We start from the raw sequence: 19,494 nt of genomic DNA on the forward strand, positions 1-19,494 counted from the left end.
CCATACTTATTTTAAATTCTCATAGCCCATAAATTAATTTGATAGAGTTATTCAATGAATCTTCTTGGTTTTACTTTCAATGGGAGTAATTTGTAGATAGCAGCCATTTTTGACCTCTTCTTTACTTAATGATAATCTCTTGGGTGATTTGTGAAAGTATGGTGTTGGCTATTGTTTTAACTTAGATATTCTTTATTGTAAAAAGTTTTATTTTATTCTTTTTTAGTAATCTCAGTACCCAACATGGGGCTTGAACTCACGACCCTGAGATCAAGAGTCACACGCTCTTCCAACAGAGCCAGCCAGGTATGCCTTATGTTGGATATTCTTCATCATGTGCAGGAGAGAGCATTTTGTTTAGTTTTGCAAGAGTTTTTATTTTTCCACTATATTTAGATGTTAGTGTCAACCATATACTGTCTAAAGCATATAAAACCCACATATAATGCAGTTTGCAAGTACCGTTGGTCCTGATTGCTTGCCATGAGCAACTTTTAGTTCACACTCAATTTGCTAGGAAATAAATGTCCTGAATTCTCTTGTAGGAAAGTGCAAAGACCCTTAACTTAGTCTGCCTTTTCTCTTGAAGCCTGATTGAAACTTGAAAGTTGTCATATTCATATCTTAAAAGCAACGCAAATATAAGATTACTCCCACCCTAGGGACCACGGCCGAATCCAATATTGTTAACAGCCTATTCAGACCCTCTGCTCCTCTGGTGTGGAGAGAAGCTTCTGGTCTCTCTGGCCCTGTGTTCCTTTCTAGGAATGCTGCTGTAGGCTCACCATACCCACCTTTTTACCTTCACCCTTTGCTGTGGCTTCTATCCTTTGTTGGGTGACCATGGCCTGAAGGCCACATTTCTCCTTTATGATTTTGGACTTCTCTGTGGGGTGCAGCGCTCAATGCGTATACATTAATTGGGTTGTATTAATTATAGGTGTCATTCAAGCATTTAAAAATGTTTCCTTTACGGGGCACCTGGGTGGCGCAGTCGGTTAAGCGTCCGACTTCAGCCAGGTCACAATCTCGCGGTCCGTGAGTTCGAGCCCCGAGTCAGGCTCTGGGCTGATGGCTCAGAGCCTGGAGCCTGTTTCTGATTCTGTGTCTCCTCTCTCTCTGCCCCTCCCCCGTTCATGCTCTGTCTCTCTCTGTCCCCCCAAAAAATAAATAAACGTTAAAAAAAATTTAAAATGTTTCCTTTACATCATGAAATATGCAATACATGCATATTCACTCAGTGCATCACGAAGTCTTTAAATCTGCCTTTCATCCTCGTCTCCTTTATGTCTCCGTGCTTCGTTCCATGCTATTCTTTGGTTCTGTCTTTCAGGTAACTCATTCTTTCCTTGGCTATGTCCATCGGGTCTACTGCTAAATGGATCAATTGAATTTTAAATTCCAGTTACTGTATTTTTCATTTCTGAAAGCCCTGCTCGGCTTTATTCAAAATTGTTTGCTCTTTTGTCATGTTTCCAAGCCTCTCTTGAGAAACACATCAAATATATTTGCACCATACGTTGGGTTTTTAAATTTAATATTTAAGCAAAGGTTCCCAAACTTGAGTGTGCATCAGAATTACCTGAGAACTTGTTAAAACACACATGTCTGGGCGTCACACCTAGGACCTGTGATTAGCAGGTCAGGGCAGAGCCTAGGAATGTGTAGTTCCAACAACTTCCCTGGTGATGCTGATGTTGCTTAGTTTAGGGACTATGTTTTGAGAATAACTCATCTAAAGTATTTGTAGGTCAGATTTTTCAGCTATTGTTGGTGCTATGCTCACTCATCGTGCTTGCGTTTTTGTGGTTTGTTTTGTTTTGATTGAAAACATTCATTTTCTTTGGATTTTCCTTCCCTTCCCTTCCTTTCCCTTCCCTTCCCTTCCTTTCCTTTCCCTTCCCTTCCCTTCCCTTCCCTTCCCTTCCCTTCCTTCCCTTCCTTCCCTTTCCTTTCCTCTTTCTTTTCTTTCTTTCTTTCTTTCTTTCTTTCTTTCTTTCTTTCTTTCTTTCTTTCTTTTGGAGAGGGAGGGAAATACTTGGGACCTTGGATAAAGGTGCATTTCTGAAGAAAGGATTTATGTTTGCTCTTGCCAAATGTTTGGGAACACTCCCAGAGCATTCTAGGTTAAATTCTTGCCTTGAGGTTTTTTGAAACCCCTAGTTAAATTGAATTCAGGGTATTTCATTGCCGGGTTATAGTTTTGCTACTCAACAACCGGTTTGAGATTGGTCATGTCTTTCTAGACCAATGGAGTAGGGGAAGTGTCTTTTCTAGTTTAACTTTACTGTGAGAGTGTAGTCCTTTGATGTTCCAGGTTTATGGGGTGGCGAACAGGGTCCTACTTACTCGCATTTTGGGCCTTTTCTTCTACCCCTGTTCTCCCAAGCTGTTGAAAATTGATGATGAGGCTCACCAGGTCACCAAAACTCTCAAGTTGAAAGCAGACTGAAGCTCCCTGCTGGCCCCTCTGTGTTTTCTGAGTTGCAAACATTCTCTCTTAATCCATTTCATCTTTTTACTTTGTCTATGGTATTTTTTTCAACATAGAGCAAATTTAGATTTTAGTAGGAAAATCTAGGAATTATGTCCAATTTTGTCTGGTTTCTGCACTTTATGTAGAAGGTCATTCTCCAATAAAGATTTTTTTAAACTTTCTTAAAATTTTTCTCTACTGGTTTTGTAAACCATCACTGATAAATAATTGTATATATGCATATACATACATATACATGTACATATACATATATATATCTCATAATGCAGGAAGTTAAGTTTGATTTACTCAAAATGGATATTCAGTTGTTCCATTATCCAAATACTGAATAATTCATTCTTTACCTACTGATTTAAAATGTCACATTTTTCATGTATTAAATAGATACATATTTCTGGATTATATTCTGTTATAACAAGCTATTTGTCTATTCCTGGTATAATAATATGGCACTTTAATTATAATAGTTTTCAAGGACATTTTCATATCTGATAAGACATGCCTCTACTCATTATTCTGTTTTTCAAATATTTCTTGGCAATTCTGATGGAATTATTGTTCCAGATGAAATTTAGAATCAATTTATTACGTTCCTTCAAAATCCCTTTGATATTCTGACTGAAAAAGCACAATGTTTATATATGACTTTGGGAGGACTGACATTTTTATGTTATTTGAATCTTCCTGTCTAGGAGAATGGTATGTTTTCCCATTCAGTTGGGGCTTTATTTCACGTTTGTCATTAATGCTGCATAGTTTTTTTTTTTTACATGTATATATACATATATATATATATGTATATATACTTTTTTTCTTGTTGAATTTTGAGTTGTCATTTTTGCAAATGGAATTTTATTTTCAATTCATTTCTAACTAGTTATGGCTAGTTAGAAACAAAGATATTAATTTGTAAATCTTTATTTTTTTATTGAGATACAATTGATGTGTAACACTATATTTGTTTCAGGTGGTTTTTCTCTATGTATACAACCATATTGTATGTAAATATTGCCACCTCACTTTTTCCTCTCATTTTGTTTTCTAGATTTATTCCATTAAATAGACTGTCCAAAGTACCGTAGCAGTGAATAATACAGATAGTAAACATACTTGTCTTGTTCCTGACAGTCAGAATACCTGTAAATTTTCAGAATTGTTTACTATTGATTTCTGATGAATACTGTTCAAAATATTTGAGAAAAATTCTTTACTTTTATTAAACATTTTGGTAACAGGTATAGAATTTTGTTCATATTTTGTACCTATAAAAAATCACCACCAGTTATTTGGCATTTATTTATTTATTTATTTATTTATTTATTTATTTATTTATTCATTTATTCATTTATTTATTTATTTTTATTTTATTTACAGAGAGAGAGGGCACGAGCAGGGAAGAGGGGCAGAGGGAGATAGAATCTTAAGCAGGCTCCACACTCAATGCGGAGCCAGATTCAGGGCTCAATCCCACGACTCTGGGATCCTGACCTGAGCCCAAATACAGTCAGACGCTTAACCAACTGAGCCACCCAGACACCCGTGGCTTTTATTTTTGATTTATTAATATAACATTTAAATATTTTAATGCTGAAGCATCTTATCAATCCAAATATAAATCCTATCTATTTTATATCATTATAAAATGTACTGCTTGACTGTATATACTTAATATCTTTCTTAGAATTTTGGTTATTTATTCTTATGCTATTGCTTTCTCACGTAGAACATGGTATGTGTCTGCATATAATTTACGGCAAATTCATTTTGGATTGTTGCTCATCTTCGAATGAGATGAGTTCTTCCTGGACGAGTTGTCTATGGGAGGTGCAGGTCAGACGTCAGGCAGGATCACGCCCCAGGCTGGCAAGGATTCCTGTGACAGAACCCTGTATGACTGTTCTCTCGGCTGTGACTTCTCCCTAGACAAGAAATATAAGCCCTGCAGTCAGTTCGTGAGGCTCAGCACACTGTCCTCCCCTCCCGCTTTACCAAGACACCTCTTTCTGCAATGGTGCTCTATGTGATGGTTTATGCAGCATCACCCTCTCTGCTTCTGGAAGATCCCCCATCAAACCAAGGCCAGGGACATTAGATCAACTCAAGAATGATTAATTTTTCCCCTCTCAGTGGGTCACTTACTTCTGAGGATAGTGATTTTATATCTGTCAGGGTCCAGTCAGGAAAACAGAACGCCACAAGTTATTTTAGCAGTGAGTTTCATATAAGAGCTGGATTAAACAGATCCTGGGCAGATGGAAAATGGGGAAAGGGACGCTAACTTAACAGAACGATAGGAACTGCAGGAGGCCCCCACCACTCTTAGCTCTGGAGGAAATCGGAGGAGAGCCTAAGGTCATTATAACCTAGAGGCTTGGTGGGTGGGAGACACAGACCTCCGTGGAGAAGCAGTTGTCAGCTATTTCAGAGGGGATAAGATGATGCTCTGGGACTGTAGAAGAAACCAACAACTGGAAACTGGAATTAACTGTGGCACCAGCCGTCACCATTCCTTCTTCCTTCTGGTCCTTCTCTAGCACCCCCTACTCGCAGACTCCAGCAGGAGAAATGTGGTTTGCAGACTACCAGCTAAGGGAAGTGTGGCTGAGAAGCAGGCTGAGAGCAGATTCATGATGGGCTTGGGTCACCAGAGTCTACCTGCGGACACCTCTACTGGGCAGCTTCACACTTCTGTTTGACCTTCTCCACTCTTGCCAACCCTTCCTCACAGGTGCACGGTTACAGATGTCTCCTCATTTCAGTAGAAATGGATTTTGCTTCTGTTTCTTCTTTTAATACTCTTATAGGTACTTATTCTCTTAGTACTCCAGCATGATTTTTGAGAAGGGGAAAGGGCAATCCTCTTTACCCCACCATTTAAAAACTTGAGGTCATCGGGGCGCCTGGGTGGCTCAGTCAGTTAAACGTCGAACTCAATTTCAGCTCAGGTCATGATCTCACAGTTTCGTGAATTTCAGCCCCATGTGGGGCTCTATGCTGACCCTATAGAAGCTGCTTGAAATTCTCTCTGTCTCTCTGTCTCTCTGTCCTTCCCCTGATCATTCTCTCTCTGTCTCTCTCAAAATAAACTTTAAAAATTATTAAAAAACTTGAAGTCATAAATGAGCTAGTGGCTATGTAAGTTCCTTAAACAATTATTTATCTCTCTGAGACTTCTTAATAGCATTTTATTAGGACTTTCTTTTTCTTATGTCATTGAGAACATGATTGTCTTTTCTCAGTCTAATCAGATGCATAAACGTTAAACTTTCTTCTGATTTCTATAGACATTTCCAGAAATGGGTTTTTCTTCTATACTTTGACAATGATGCTCTATATCCCCTGATGAGCCATAAAGAAGTATATATAGACACACACACACACACACACACACACACACACACACACACACACACTAAACTAGAATGAGGCAGAATCCATCTAAGACTTGATTTCCACCAGTTAGCAGGGTGTGTAGATTTCCCCAGGCTCCAGGCATTGGTCATTTTTATTTTGCTAGAATCTCATTCTCATTTGTACTTCAGAGTTCAGATTGAATTCACGGCACAGCCCTGCTCCGAGTGTGTGGCGGCTATCTGTAAATGTCACTGTGTGGTATTGCGATGGCTGAAGGCTGGGGAGCAGCTGGTCGGGTGGCCTTTCCTCTAGCTTCCCCTAGGGACGCCAGAGGTGTGGATTGCACACCCTTTCCAACACTCACATAGGAATCCGTTAGGAGGAGGCTTAGATGAGATGCAAGGCAAATAGATTTCAGCCTAGGTCTACGTGCCTGGGCTAGCACCCCGGCCGCGCTGTTGAGTAATGAGTGACCGGTATTGATGAAATGGAGAATGAGAGGCACGCGCCTAACCAGCTGAACGTGGCCGGGAGCCACACCCACTCAGCCCCATCTCAGATGACCCATCCTGAATGAATGACCGGTGTCTGGGAACCTGTACCGGGTCATGAGACTCATCTTTGCTGTTAACGCGTGTGCCGTATTGTCCGAGCCGCATCCTTCTTTGTTAGTTTCGTTTAACATTTCTATTTTGAAATCCTTATAAAGAGTAGCCCCCAAATAAGATATAATTACAGATTAAAAATTACAAGATTCAGAATAGTTATAAAGAGTTGCAGGCTGAAGTCGCAGTTGCAAAATTAAAAACATTCTTGCAGGTTTCATGTACCCCTCAACCAGTTCCCCTCAATGGTAACATCTTGCATAATTACAGAGCAATGTGACACGGGGAAATCGACAATCCACAGAGCTTATCAGCTTTTACCAGTTCTCTGGTAAAGTTCTGCTGTAAAGTTCTACGGCGCTTTGTTGGGGGGGGATCGTGGGGAGGAAGAGAGACAGAGACAGAGACTGACAGAGAGAGAGAAAGAGAGAGAGAGAGTGTGTCCAGATTTATCTCCCATGTAGATTCATGTACTCACCACCATGGTCAAGATACCCAAGAGTTCCATAATTATAAAGGCTCTCTCATGCGCGCTCTCTCTCTCTCTCTTTTAAGCTTATTTACTTTAAGAGAAAGCACAAGTAAGTCAGGGAGGAGCAGGAAGAGAGAGAATCCCAAGCAAGCTCCATGCTGTCAGCGCAGAGCCAAGATGCAGAACTGGAACTCAAGAATCTCGAGATCATGACCTGAGCCAAAGTCAAGAGGTGGACGCTTAACCGACTGAGCCACCCAGGCACCCCTCATGCTATCTCTTTATAGCCTCTTCTCACAGCTACCAAGCCCCTAACCTCTGGCAACTTCCAATCTGGTCTGTCTCTGTGATTACATTATTTTAAGAATGTTAATATAAATGTAATGACACAAACATCTTGAGTTTTGTTTTTCTTTTTACTCAGCATGATTCCCTGGAGGTTTATGCAGGAGGATGTATGGGTCAAAAGTTTGTTCCTTGTCACTGCTGAGTAGCACCCCATGGCGTGGATGTACCACAGGTTGTTTACCATTTGTTTGTTGAAGGTCCTCTGGTTTGTTTCCAGTTTTCAGCTATTATGAATAAAACAACTAATAGGGGCGCCGGGGTGGCTCAGTCAGATAAGTGTTCGACTTCAGCTCAGGTCATGATCTCACGGCTTGTGGGTTCGAGCCTCGCATCAGAGCCTGGAGTCCGCTTCCGATTCTGTCTCTCTCTTTGCCCCTCCCCCACTTGCGCTCTGTCTCTGTCTCTCAAAAATAAATAAAGGTTAAAAAAATTTAAAAAAAAGAGTATTTTTGTATGGGTTTTTGCGCAGACATACATTTTTCTCTCTCTGGGATCGATGCTGGTTGTATGATAGTTACCGATTTCGTTTTATTAAAAACTGCCAAACTGTTTTCCAGAGCAGTCGTACCATTTTTCATGACCACCAGCAATGTATGAGTGACCCAGTTTCTCTACATCCTCACCAGTGTTTCATGTTAGCTCTGTTTTTTTTTTTAATTATTTTAGCCATTCTAATAGGTGTGCAATGGTATTTCGTGGTGATTTCAATTTGCATTCCCCTGATGACTAATGAAATTGAACAGTTTTCCACCTGTTTCTTTGCCATCTCTGTATCCTCTTCAGGAAAATGTTCATGTTTTTGTCTATTTGCTAACAAGAATTTTTTTAAAAGATTTATTTATTTTTGAGAGAGAGAGAGTGCACAAGTGGGGAAGGGGCAGAGAGAGAGGGGGACAGAAGATCCAAAGCAGGCTCTGCGCTGACAACAGTGAGCCCGATGCAGGGCTTGAACTCACGAGCCAAGAGATCATGACCTGAGCCAAAGTCAGACGCTCAACTGACTGAACCACTCGGGCGCCCCAGGAATTTTTTTTAACAATGAGTTTTGAGACTTCCCTACATATTCCAGATAGAAGTTCTTTGTTGGGTATGTGGTTTTCAAATATTTTCTCCTGCTTGGTGTTCATCTTTTTATACTCTTAATGGGGTTTTTCACAGAACAAATGTTTAAAAAAATTTTTTTGACGTTTATTTATTATTGAGAGACAGAGAAAGACAGAGCATGAGCGGGGGGGGGGGGCAGAGAGAGGGAGACACAGAATCTGAAGCAGACTCCAGGCTCTGAGCTGTCAGCACAGAGCCCGACGCAGGGCTTGAACTCACAAACTGCGAGATCATGACCTGAGCCGAAGTCGGAGGCTTAATGGACTGAGCCACTCAGGTGCCCCATAGAACAAATGTATTTAATTTTGTCGAGCTCTAATCTACAAAATTTTCCTTTTGTAGATCATACTTTTGTTGTCCAGCGTAAAAACTTGTGTTGTTTTTTTCCCTCGAAGTGTTATATTTAATTTCAGGTTTGTGATCCATTTGTATCTTTCGTAAAGAACTGAATCTGGTGCTTAGTGATGCCTGTTCTGTCTTGTCAGTTATGTCACGAACACCAGCTCATGACTATTACTGCTAGTAGAACATACTGGGCATCCACAATGTCCTCTTCCTCTTACTGCCTGGTTCTCTGACATGTATGTGATATGATGTGATATATGTGATATGATGTGATATGATGTGATATATAGCCCCTAGGAACATTTTACAGACTACTAAGCTCAGAAATAATTTGCCATCTATGAGCCAGGTGATTTTCTGATTCTTCTTCTTCTTTTTTTAATGTTTGTTTATTTTTGAGAGAGAGAGAGAGAGAGAGAGAGAGCATGAGCAGGAGAGGGGCAAAGAGAGAGAGGGAGACACAGAATCTGAAGCAGGCTCCAAGCTCTGAGCTGTCAGCACAGAGCCCGATGCAAGGCTCCACCTCACAAACCACGAGATGGTGACCTGAGCCGAAGTCGGACGCTTAACCGACTGAGGGCCCCAGGCTCCCCATGATTCATTTTAAATTACATTTTTTTAGGACGCCAAAAGCAAAAGTTAAGTCAAAGTGGTTAGCACGCCAGTTTTCTCTTTCTGAATGCAAGACCACAGTCGTACCTGGTTATCACCTACTCGAATTATGGCCTTCTACAGGGAAGCTTGTAGCTTCAAGCTGAGGATTAGATCCCTCTGATGTACCACCCTATCTACAATAATCAAGGCTTTAAACTTGACTTGGGTGAAAACCGCGTCCCCGCCCAGCTGGTGTCTTCTGTAGGAAGGCCAAGGAAACGGAGCATGGCCCTTTCTCTCTTCCCTGGGCTTGGCTCCCCATTTGCCCATCAGAGCAGAGAGCGCCAGAGAGCAGGAGAGTGGTAAGTGAGGAGAAATGTCTTACTGGCACTTTCCTAAGATGGTATTGTGCCCCCTGAGCCTGGTAGAGTTGTCAAAGTTAATCTTTATGTTGGTGGCATTTCTGTCGATTCTTTGGATATTCGTGTCATTGGGGACCTTCGATTTATAGTTCTTTCAACCTAGGGCAATGCTTTCCTTTTGGCTTGATTTGTACGATAGACTAGAGTTAATTTCTTTGTTGGCCAGCCCACCTACCTTATCCAGAGAAACCTTTTGATTTTCACAATGAAGCTTGTCTTTTGAAGTCACATAAGGCAGTTGTTGATATAATCACCTTTGGCAGATAAAGATCTGTTAGAAACAATCTAACCTCCCTTCAGGGGAAAGGACTGAGCAAAGGGAATCACTGTTAAGAGGGCTGTTATGGCCTATAGGGCTTGTAACAGTCACCTATAGCTGTGTAATAAGGAACCCCAAACTCAGCCGACTTGGGCTGAGCTCACTTGGCTGCCTCTGTGGTCTGTTCCCAGCCTGACTTTTCTTGGCAAGCCTTCCTCACCTGTCTCGGGCCTCGACTGGGAACAGCCGTGATGCCAGCTCCGTGTGGTGTTTCTTTGTCCAGCAGGCCAGGCCGGGCTTGTCCACATTGTGCCGAAAGGATTCCCAGAAGCAGCAGCAGCAAGGCTTCTGGACGCCTGGGCTCGGAGCACAGCCAACCTCACTTCCACTGCTTTCTGCTCTTCAGAGAAGGTCTCCAAGGTCTCCAGACACAAAAAGTCTCTGGAGAAAGAGACGGTAGGTCTGGATGAGTGGAGTTACAAATTACGGCTGCATTTAGCGATCTACCATAATGCTTTAACCTATATGCCTCCTTCTCAACGCGCCCAAGAGAATCAGCCAAGGACCAGAAAATAGGGGGCCAGCAGTAGCCAAGCCAATGTCCAGGACAGGTCATTAACATCACTTCTTTGACCACTTACAACCATCCTGAGCAAGAGTGCCCAGACCATGAAGACAGTGCGGCTTGGGACCAGGGGAGTTAGAACAGAAAGATAGCAGGTTCATGCCACGTATCTCTTCTCTTTTCGGTCCACACTGTCAGACAAATAGGCCCTTCGTTTCCTTTTGTAAGTATCACATTCGAAGACTGGTTAATTTGGGCTCAGGAGGACTGAAATAGGCTTTCTGTAAATAGCGCCCGCTGGGAACAAAGCCATTCTGCAATGAAATTCAGGGTCAACTAGTGATATGGTACGCCGATGTATATCCTACTTCCCATTTGTCTGACGCTCCGTGTGGGTAGAGAAGGTGTACAGAGCACGGTCCCCATCTTCCACCCGTGTTTTTTTGGAAATTCTGCGGTTGCCACAAATGTATTGGGCTTGAGTTTAAGAAGATACTTGCTTTTTTCCTGACCTGGCATCCACAGCAAGTAACTTTTTGAAAAGACACGTGCCAAATATACTGAAATGACCTTAATCTCATTTTCCTGTGTACAAGCGAAGGTTCAATGCAAAATAGTAAGTATGAGAAACCTTTCGGCCTATTAGCCTAACTATTTAGGGCTGTTTATTTTGAACTGTTTTCAAGGTTTCAATAACATAAACATATCAGCTGGGAATGATACATTTCTATCCATTTCCATCCGCCCACTGAGGTGGAAAAGCCAGTATATTTTTATAACTTAAAAAAATCAGTTATTTTCCCAGGCAAATGCACATGTGGAATTTTCAAGGCATTTTCCAATGTTACACCTGCATTCTGGAGAACAGAATAAGCTTCTTTGTGTCTCAGGAAGGGGGAAAATACCAACCACGGAATACCTCTTGGCTTTGCACAATGACACTATTTAGTATGATATGTATTTAAATCGTAGCTGTGAACCAGGATTTAGGCACTTAGCCAATATCTAATTACTGACATTATTGCTGAAATGGCAATATAATGTGGTGCAATATGATGATGGAAACTTGACCCAATCTGTCTAGATTTTTGGCACGCTGCTGAATATTATCGATGCTTGTTTCTCTGGGTGGATGACAGAATCATGCAAAGTGTTAAAAAAAATATGGCAAAGGCACACTTCACTCCTTTGGCTACAGTCACACGTTGTGGTAATTGTAGGATGAAACTGTTCGGATACCTATAATCTTATCAGCTGAGTTCATAAAGTATTTGAACTTCTCTGGTCAACCACTATCTCTGGGACCTCCTTTAAGCCGTTTTATATTCTCCAGCAAGAACAGAATGCATTCAACACTACAGACTGCTGAATTACCCTTGTCCATTTTCCTTTAGGGTAGCAGTTTATTCTTTTCCTTTTAATGTTTATTTTTGAGAGAGAGAGAGAGAGACAGAGCGTGAGCAGGGGAGGGGCAGAGAGAGAGAGAGGGAGACACACAATCCGAAGCAGGCTCCAAGCTCCGAGCTGGCAGCACAGAGCCCAGTGCGGGGCTCGAACTCGTGAACCACGAGATCATGACCTGAGCCCAAGTCGGACACTCACCCGACTGAGCCACCCAGGCGCCCCAGCATTTTATTCTTAAATGTGCAATTCCTATTTTTCCCAGGAAGATTTTTGTGAGTCGTGGAGAGAACGTTGCTGACTCCTGTGTTTTTTGTTTGTTTGTTTGTTTGTTTCTTTTTCCGGCAAGGTGTCCCGGTGCCAGTGAAAACAACGTGGTACCAACGATTCAGTTCAGAATCCACCACGGCCACTTTCTAGCTTTTCAGTTACAACCACTTTCTAGCTTTTCAGTTACAACCCCCCCCCCCCCAGTACCTCTACCTTGGGACAATAGCCCCAACAATGGGGGTGGGGGGTGGGAGCAACAAGGAATGCTGAAACCTTAGCAGAGAGAAGGCGTGTTCCACATAGTAGATATTGTTACAATTGTACTTCGCGCAGAGCGTGTCTGTGTTTGTGTGTTCTTCTTTTCGTTGTGTCCTTTGAAATGTTCATCTACTACATAAAGCATTTTGTTTGCTGGTTGAACTGGTTCCCACATTCTGTTAGGCTTGTTAGTATTCCTGATAGCTACTTAGCCAGCAGCACTTTACAGCAGTTTGACACCTAAGTGCATTCTGTGGGGACAGAGCACGGTTAACAGTGTTGCGTACTCACGGGATGGTGTGGGGGCGGGGGGAGGGGAAGCACTGCCCTTGGAGGCAGGACCTGTGTACTTTTGTTTTTGAAATTATAAACTCTCGTGGATAATATGTATCCCGATTAGCCCACAGAACAGTGGAAGATAAAATACGACCACTTTTTAAAATGTTGTTATTTTGAGTGCCACCTTAACTTATTTAAAAATGTTTTTAATTACTGAAAAACAAGGCTTTGAATATTATTACTTCAGAAACCTCTTGTCGGTGGAATTATACAGTATTTGTCTTTTTGGAACTGGCTTATTTCACTCAGCATCGCGTCCTTAGGGTTCATCTACACGGTGACGGTGACGTAGGGCAAGATTTCCTTCTTTTTAAGGCTAATAGGTATTCCATTGTATGTATATACCAGCTTTTCTTTATCCATTCATTCAATCGGTGGACATTAGGCTTTTTCCACATCTTGGCCTTTGTGCTGCAATGGATCACCACTTAGGGATCTTGATTTCAATTTGGGGGAATATATATACCCGGAAGTGGGATTGCTGGATCATATGAAAGTTCTATTTTTTAAAATCTTTTTTTTGGGGGGGAGAGCACAAGCAGGGGAGGGGCAGAGAGAGGGGGACAGAGAGAGAGGGACAGAGGATCAGAAGTGGGCTCTGCGCTGACAGACTGACAGCAGTGAGCCCGATGTGGGGCTCGAACTCACGGACCGTGAGTTCATGACATGAGCCGAAGTCGGATGCTCAACTGACTGAGCCTGGAAGTTCTATTTTTAATTTATTTCTACAGTTTATTTATTTAGTTTGAGAGAGAGAAAGAGAGAGCATGAGCAGAGGAGGGGCATAGAGAGAGAGAGAGGGAGAGACAGAATCCCAAGCAGCCCCCACAGGGCCAGTGCAAAACCCAACGTGGGGCTTGATCCCAGGAACGATGAGATCATGACCTGAGCTGAGATCAAGAGTCGGATGCTACACCACCTGAGCCACCCAGGTGCCCCTTCAATTTTTTTAGAAAACCTTCGTACCGTTTTCCACGGAGGCTGCACCCTTGTACATTCCCGCCAACTGTATACGAAGGTTCCAGTCTCTCCAAATCCTTGCCAATATTTGCCATCTTTTATATTTTGGTAATAGTCAAACTCCTAGAAACAGAGTGGAATGGTGGTTGTCATGGCTGGGGGGAAGAGGGAATGGGGAGTTGTCGCATAATGGTGAAAAGTTTGAGTTATGCAAGATGAATAAGTTCTAGCTCTCTGCCCTACAATATTGCACATACTGTACTGTGCACTTAAAAATTTATGGGGCGCCTAGGTGGCTTGGTCGGTTAAGCATCCGACTTCGGCTCAGGTCCATGAGTTCGAGCCCCGCGTCGGGCTCTGTGCTGACAGCTCAGAGCCTGGAGCCTGTTTCAGATTCTGTGTCTCCCTCTCTCTCTGCTCCTCCCCTGTTCATGCTCTGTCTCTCTCTGTCTCAAAAATAAATAAAACGTTAACAAAAATTTAAAAAAAATTTAAGAGGGTGGGGGCGCCAGGGCGGCTCCTTGGGTTAAGGGTCCAACTGTTGATTTCAGCTCAGATCATCATCTTACTCATTAGATGGAGCCCGGTGTGGGGCTGCTTGCACACAGCCTGCTTGGGATTCTCTCTCTCCCTCTCTCTCTCTCTCTGCCCCTCCCCTGCTCATGCTCTCTCTCTCTCTCTCTCTCAAAATAAATAGACATTAAATTTTTAAAAAAATATTTAAGAAGCTACATCTCACGTTAAGTGTTCTTACCATGGTAAAAAAGTCATTGTCACACAAATTTATTCTAAATTATGTAAAATATTAGTACACTGGTGAAAAACCCGTCGGATGTACAACACCAAGAGCGAACCCTGATGTCAACTAGGGATTTGGGGTGATAATGCATCGGGGTAGGTGCCTTGATTGTAACAAATGGGCCATAGGGTGTGGGGTGTTAATAGTGGAGAGGCCATGCATTATGTGGGGGTGGAAGTATGTGGAAACTCTGTACTTTCTGCCTAATTTTGTTGTGAACCTAAAACTGCACTGAAGAATAAAGTCTGTATTTATTTATTATGTTTTTAAGCATATTGATTTATTTTGAGACTGACAGAGAGCCCCCAAGCATGTGTTGAGACTGACAGAGAGCACCCATGCATGTGTTGAGACTGACAGAGAGCACCCATGCATGTGGGGGTGGGGGCGGGGCAGAGAGACAGAATCCCAAGTGGGCTCTGTATCGTCAGGGCAGAGCCCAGTTCGAGGCTCAAACCCATGAGCCATGGCGTCATGACCCGAGCTGAAACCAAGAGTCACAGGCTTAACCATCTGAGCCACCCAGGAGCCCCTAAAGTCCGTATTTAAAAAATGTTAGGGGCCCCTGCGTGGCTCCGTCGGTTAAGCGTCCGACTTCAGCTCAGGTCATGATCTCCGGCTCCGTGAGTGTGAGCCCCGCGTCGGGCTCTGTGCTGATGCCTCGGAGCCTGGAGCCTGCTTCGGATTCTGTGTCTCCCTCTCTCTCTGCCCCTCCCCTGCTCATGCTCTGTCTCTCTCTGTCTCTATTTTTGAGATAAATAAAATAAATAAATAAAATATAATATAAATATAAATATAAAAATATAATAAAAATATTAAAATAAAATAAAAACATCAAAAACATGAAAAGAAATTAAAAATGTTATTAGGACATCAATTCCTTGGCTCCACCCATGTCAGAGTATCTTACTGAAGTCAGTGTCACATATTATTTTGTACAATCCCCTGCCTTGGTTCCACTTCCCTTTGAGCCATGGTGCCATTTTCCTGCTCTCTTTCACTGGGCAATTTGCCAAATGCTCTCCTCCTATCCTGTCTTAAACCCAGTCTGCTGACAAGGCCAATGAGGATTTCCGCTTGGCTAAATGCAGCACTGATTCTCAGTGGTTACACATAGCCGTCTGTCACGGCTGATTGGTCCATCCCTGAAACACGTCCTTCGTTGGGCTCCTGGCTTGCCACAAGTTCCCGATCTTCCTCCTACTTTTGCCCATTCTTCTTCATCTCTCTGCTTCTTTAGGGTGGCGTGCTCGGAGCGTAGTCCTGGGACCTCCATGCCTTTCAGACTGCGCTCACCTCCCTTGAAAATCTCATGCAGTTTTAGGGCTTCGCGTTTCAAATTGGAATCCTCAGTTCTGAACGCCCTTGAATGATAGCCTGGTAAATCCCACTGCCTGCCTGACCCCTCCATTCGGGTGTCCAGTATTCATCTCTTACTTACCATTCCCCAGAGTGAACCGATGACCTCAGCCCTTCCCCCAGTCCCGCTGCACTGCCACCCTTTCCTGCCTTTCCGGCATTCAGACCAGAAACCTTCAGGCGCTCTTGACTTCTTGTCGTAGCCCATATCCAACCCAAGTGGAAATCCTGTGGAGTCTACCTTAAAAATGTACCTAGAATAGGGGCCCCCTGGGTGGCTCAGTCGGTGAAGTGACCCACTCTTAACCTTGGCTCAGGTCATGATCTCATGGTTCATGGGATCTAGCCGTGGCAGAGCAGAGCCTACTTGGGATTCTCTCTCTCTCTGCCCAGCAACCCACTCCCACCCCAAATTGATAAATAAACTTTGAAAATATGTGTAGAATACCTAGAATAGACTCATGACTCATCACCTCCATGCTCCCAGCCTGGCTCAAGCGACTGTCTTACCTCATCTGGATCGTTTCAATAACTTCCTGAGTCACCTCCCTGCTTCCACTTCTGCTGTCTAGAAATGTCAGTCGGGTCCTGTCATTCCTCTACTCAAAATCTTCCAGTGGCTCCCATCTCACTCGGGGTAGAAGGAAGGTCTTTGCAATGTCTACAAAAGCGCCACAGGATCTGCCCGCTTACCAACCCTCCCTTTGCTCTCTAACCTCAGCTCCTACTGGGTCCCCTTGCTCAGCTTCTCCAGTATCACTGGCTCTTTTTTGCTTTTTCTCAAATATGCCAAGTATGCTCCCATGTAGGACCTTGCCCTTGCTCCTCCCACGTCCTGGGTGCTGCACACCCCAGACATTCACCCCTCACCACAGTTACTCATATGACACCCCCCAAGAATATTTGCAAATGTCCCCTTTCCAGTGACACACCCTTGACCACCTTGTTTAAATTGCAGCCCTTATTCTCCTTCTCCTCTTCATGTTTCTCCAAAACACTCATCATCATCTCCTTATTATATCCTTGTTTGCTTTGTTTCTTGCCTGTCTCCTCATCTAGGATGTAGGGCACTAGACCGTGAATGTACATGATATTTTCCCCACTGCTATAGCCTTAGTGCCTGAAACCCGTAGTAGACACTCAACTAATACATGAATGAACGGATTAGTGAATGAAAGCCTATGTTTCCTTTGAAGTGTTAGCCCCTCCTGGTGCGAATGACAGATAAGCACATAGTTGCTCTTGAAAATGTTTCCAATGCTAAAATTTTTAGAAGGATCGTTGCTGTTGCTGTAAATATCACGGGCATATCATGCTACTGCTCAAAATGTAAACATTATTTCATCAGAAAGAAAAGTAGTGATTTGCCCTAAACCCTTGCTCACCTAGGTGTTGAAGGGTAATTAAAGAGCCACGTGCAATATGTCGGTAGAAACTGAAAGTCAAACTAAGTCTTATTTTTGAGTTTATGGCTTGATTATATCAATTTGTCTTCCTTCTACTTTTATTACTTAGTGAATGAAAAATGAGTGGAAACATTTTTTTTTTTTTTTTACACAATTCCTTAAAGGAAGTTTTTAAGGTTAGGAAGATGTGTCTTAATTTTTCAAAGCTCTCCCTGAGCATAGAATTCTTAATTTTATGTTAAGTTGAGTTCAGAATGGAATTTCAATGATGCTATTAGTGTTGAAGGCAAGGTGTTCTGGTGGAAAGGAATTTTTGTTTGTGTTGGTCTTATCCCCTTCGGCCTTTGTCAATAACGGGCTCTGAAATTTCAAGGAACTCCCATCACTCTTAAGTTTTCGGGCTGCAAACCAGGAAGAAGAAAAATTACTGCTCTTTTATAAGAAGGTTGCCATTTTTATAAATGCATGTTAAGGCAGGTAAAAATACTTTAAAATCTAAGAAAGAAGTTTACAGTTTTGTGTAAAGTGTACTCAACCTGTCTTATGTGTTCAGCACGCGAATGGAAGAGTAGTCTTTGGGACTAACAGCGTGCATGCACTTCTGCAGGGAACATCTCCGTAATGTGCCACCCTGTCCACACTGCCGTCCAGATCTAACCTCTACCGGTTCACTGAGGCAGTCTGGCTCCCCGCTAAAGGCCCAGCTTTAAATGAATGAGTACCGGGGCGCCTGGGTGGCGCAGTCGGTTAAGCGTCCGACTTCAGCCAGGTCACGATCTCCCGGTCCATGAGTTCGAGCCCCGCGTCGGGCTCTGGGCTGATGGCTCGGAGCCTGGAGCCTGTTTCCGATTCTGTGTCTCCCTCTCTCTCTGCCCCTCCCCCGTTCATGCTCTGTCTCTCTCTGTCCCAAAAAAAATAAATAAACGTTGAAAAAAAAAATTAAAAAAAAAATAAATGAATGAGTACATATCGTAAGACCCAGCTTCCAGGTCTCCAGATTTTTACGTATTTTAGAAATGGGTAGGGAATTAAATCATCAGGAAAGGAAGCACACAGACAAAAGCATTTTTAAATGATTTTTTAAAAACTGAGTAAACTCACTAAACTAACTGGAAGTTTCTGAGTGATGAAGACATGCTTTATATTTGACACAAGTAGGCTGATTTTTTTTTTTTTCACGTTTATTTATTATTGAGAGAAAGAGAGAGAGCATGAGCGTGGGAGGGGCAGAGAGAGGAGGAGACACGGAATCCGAAGCAGGCCCCAGGCTGTGCCTGTCAACACAGAGCCGGAGGCAGGGCTCCAAGTCATTGACCGCAAGATCATGACCCGAGCCCAAGTTGGACGCTTAACCAACTGAACCACCCAGGAGCCCCTGATTTTTTTTTTTTTTTTTTACATCCCCATTCATTCTTTTTCTCTCTCATTTCCTTTTACTTACTCTCCTCTTCTCTGTCTCATATACTGAGTGATAAGGAATAAACTGATGTCGATAAAATTTGCCTCTTATCTCATCCGCTTGATCAGTGAATATTCTCCCCTGCTCAGTGTGCCTTGTGGGGTTTTAGCTGTCAAAAGCCTTCCCCATCAGTCTGTTCTGAAGTGCTTCATTCTCCAGTGCATGGGCCAAGATAAGGATATTATTTAAGTTTATATAGGCTGAGAAGTAGCTATTATCTCAATCTGGCAGTAAAACAGTTGATTACTTCCTGAAGTACCTCTTTAGATCAAGAATCCTCCTGATATAAAAAAAAATCTTTAAAACATGCTTTTAAGTTGCAGAAAGTGAAATTAACCAGCCTCCGCGTACCGCTCCGGCCTCTTCCGGGCTCCGTTCCCAAAGGCTCCCTTTTTTCTCCCAGAATGCCACAGAATTGGGGAATGCAGGTTCAGTGTATAAGTGCCGATGTGTTTGTTTAAAGATGAAAAGCTGGGGGTTCAGTCTGTCCCCAATGACCCAGGAAAGACCACTGTTTTTTTCTCCGCTCATCTTTCCCACATAGAGCTCAGCATAGCATTAAGAGAGCAAAGAAGCCTTGGAAAAAAAGGCGCTTTTATGGACGTTCCGACTATGATTATCCATTCGGATCATAGGTCTCTGTTTTAAGTATTTGAACTTAAAAAAAAAAAAAGTCAA

This window comes from Lynx canadensis, chromosome A3, assembly GCF_007474595.2.
Source record: "Lynx canadensis isolate LIC74 chromosome A3, mLynCan4.pri.v2, whole genome shotgun sequence".
Taxonomy (NCBI): Eukaryota; Metazoa; Chordata; class Mammalia; order Carnivora; family Felidae; genus Lynx; species Lynx canadensis.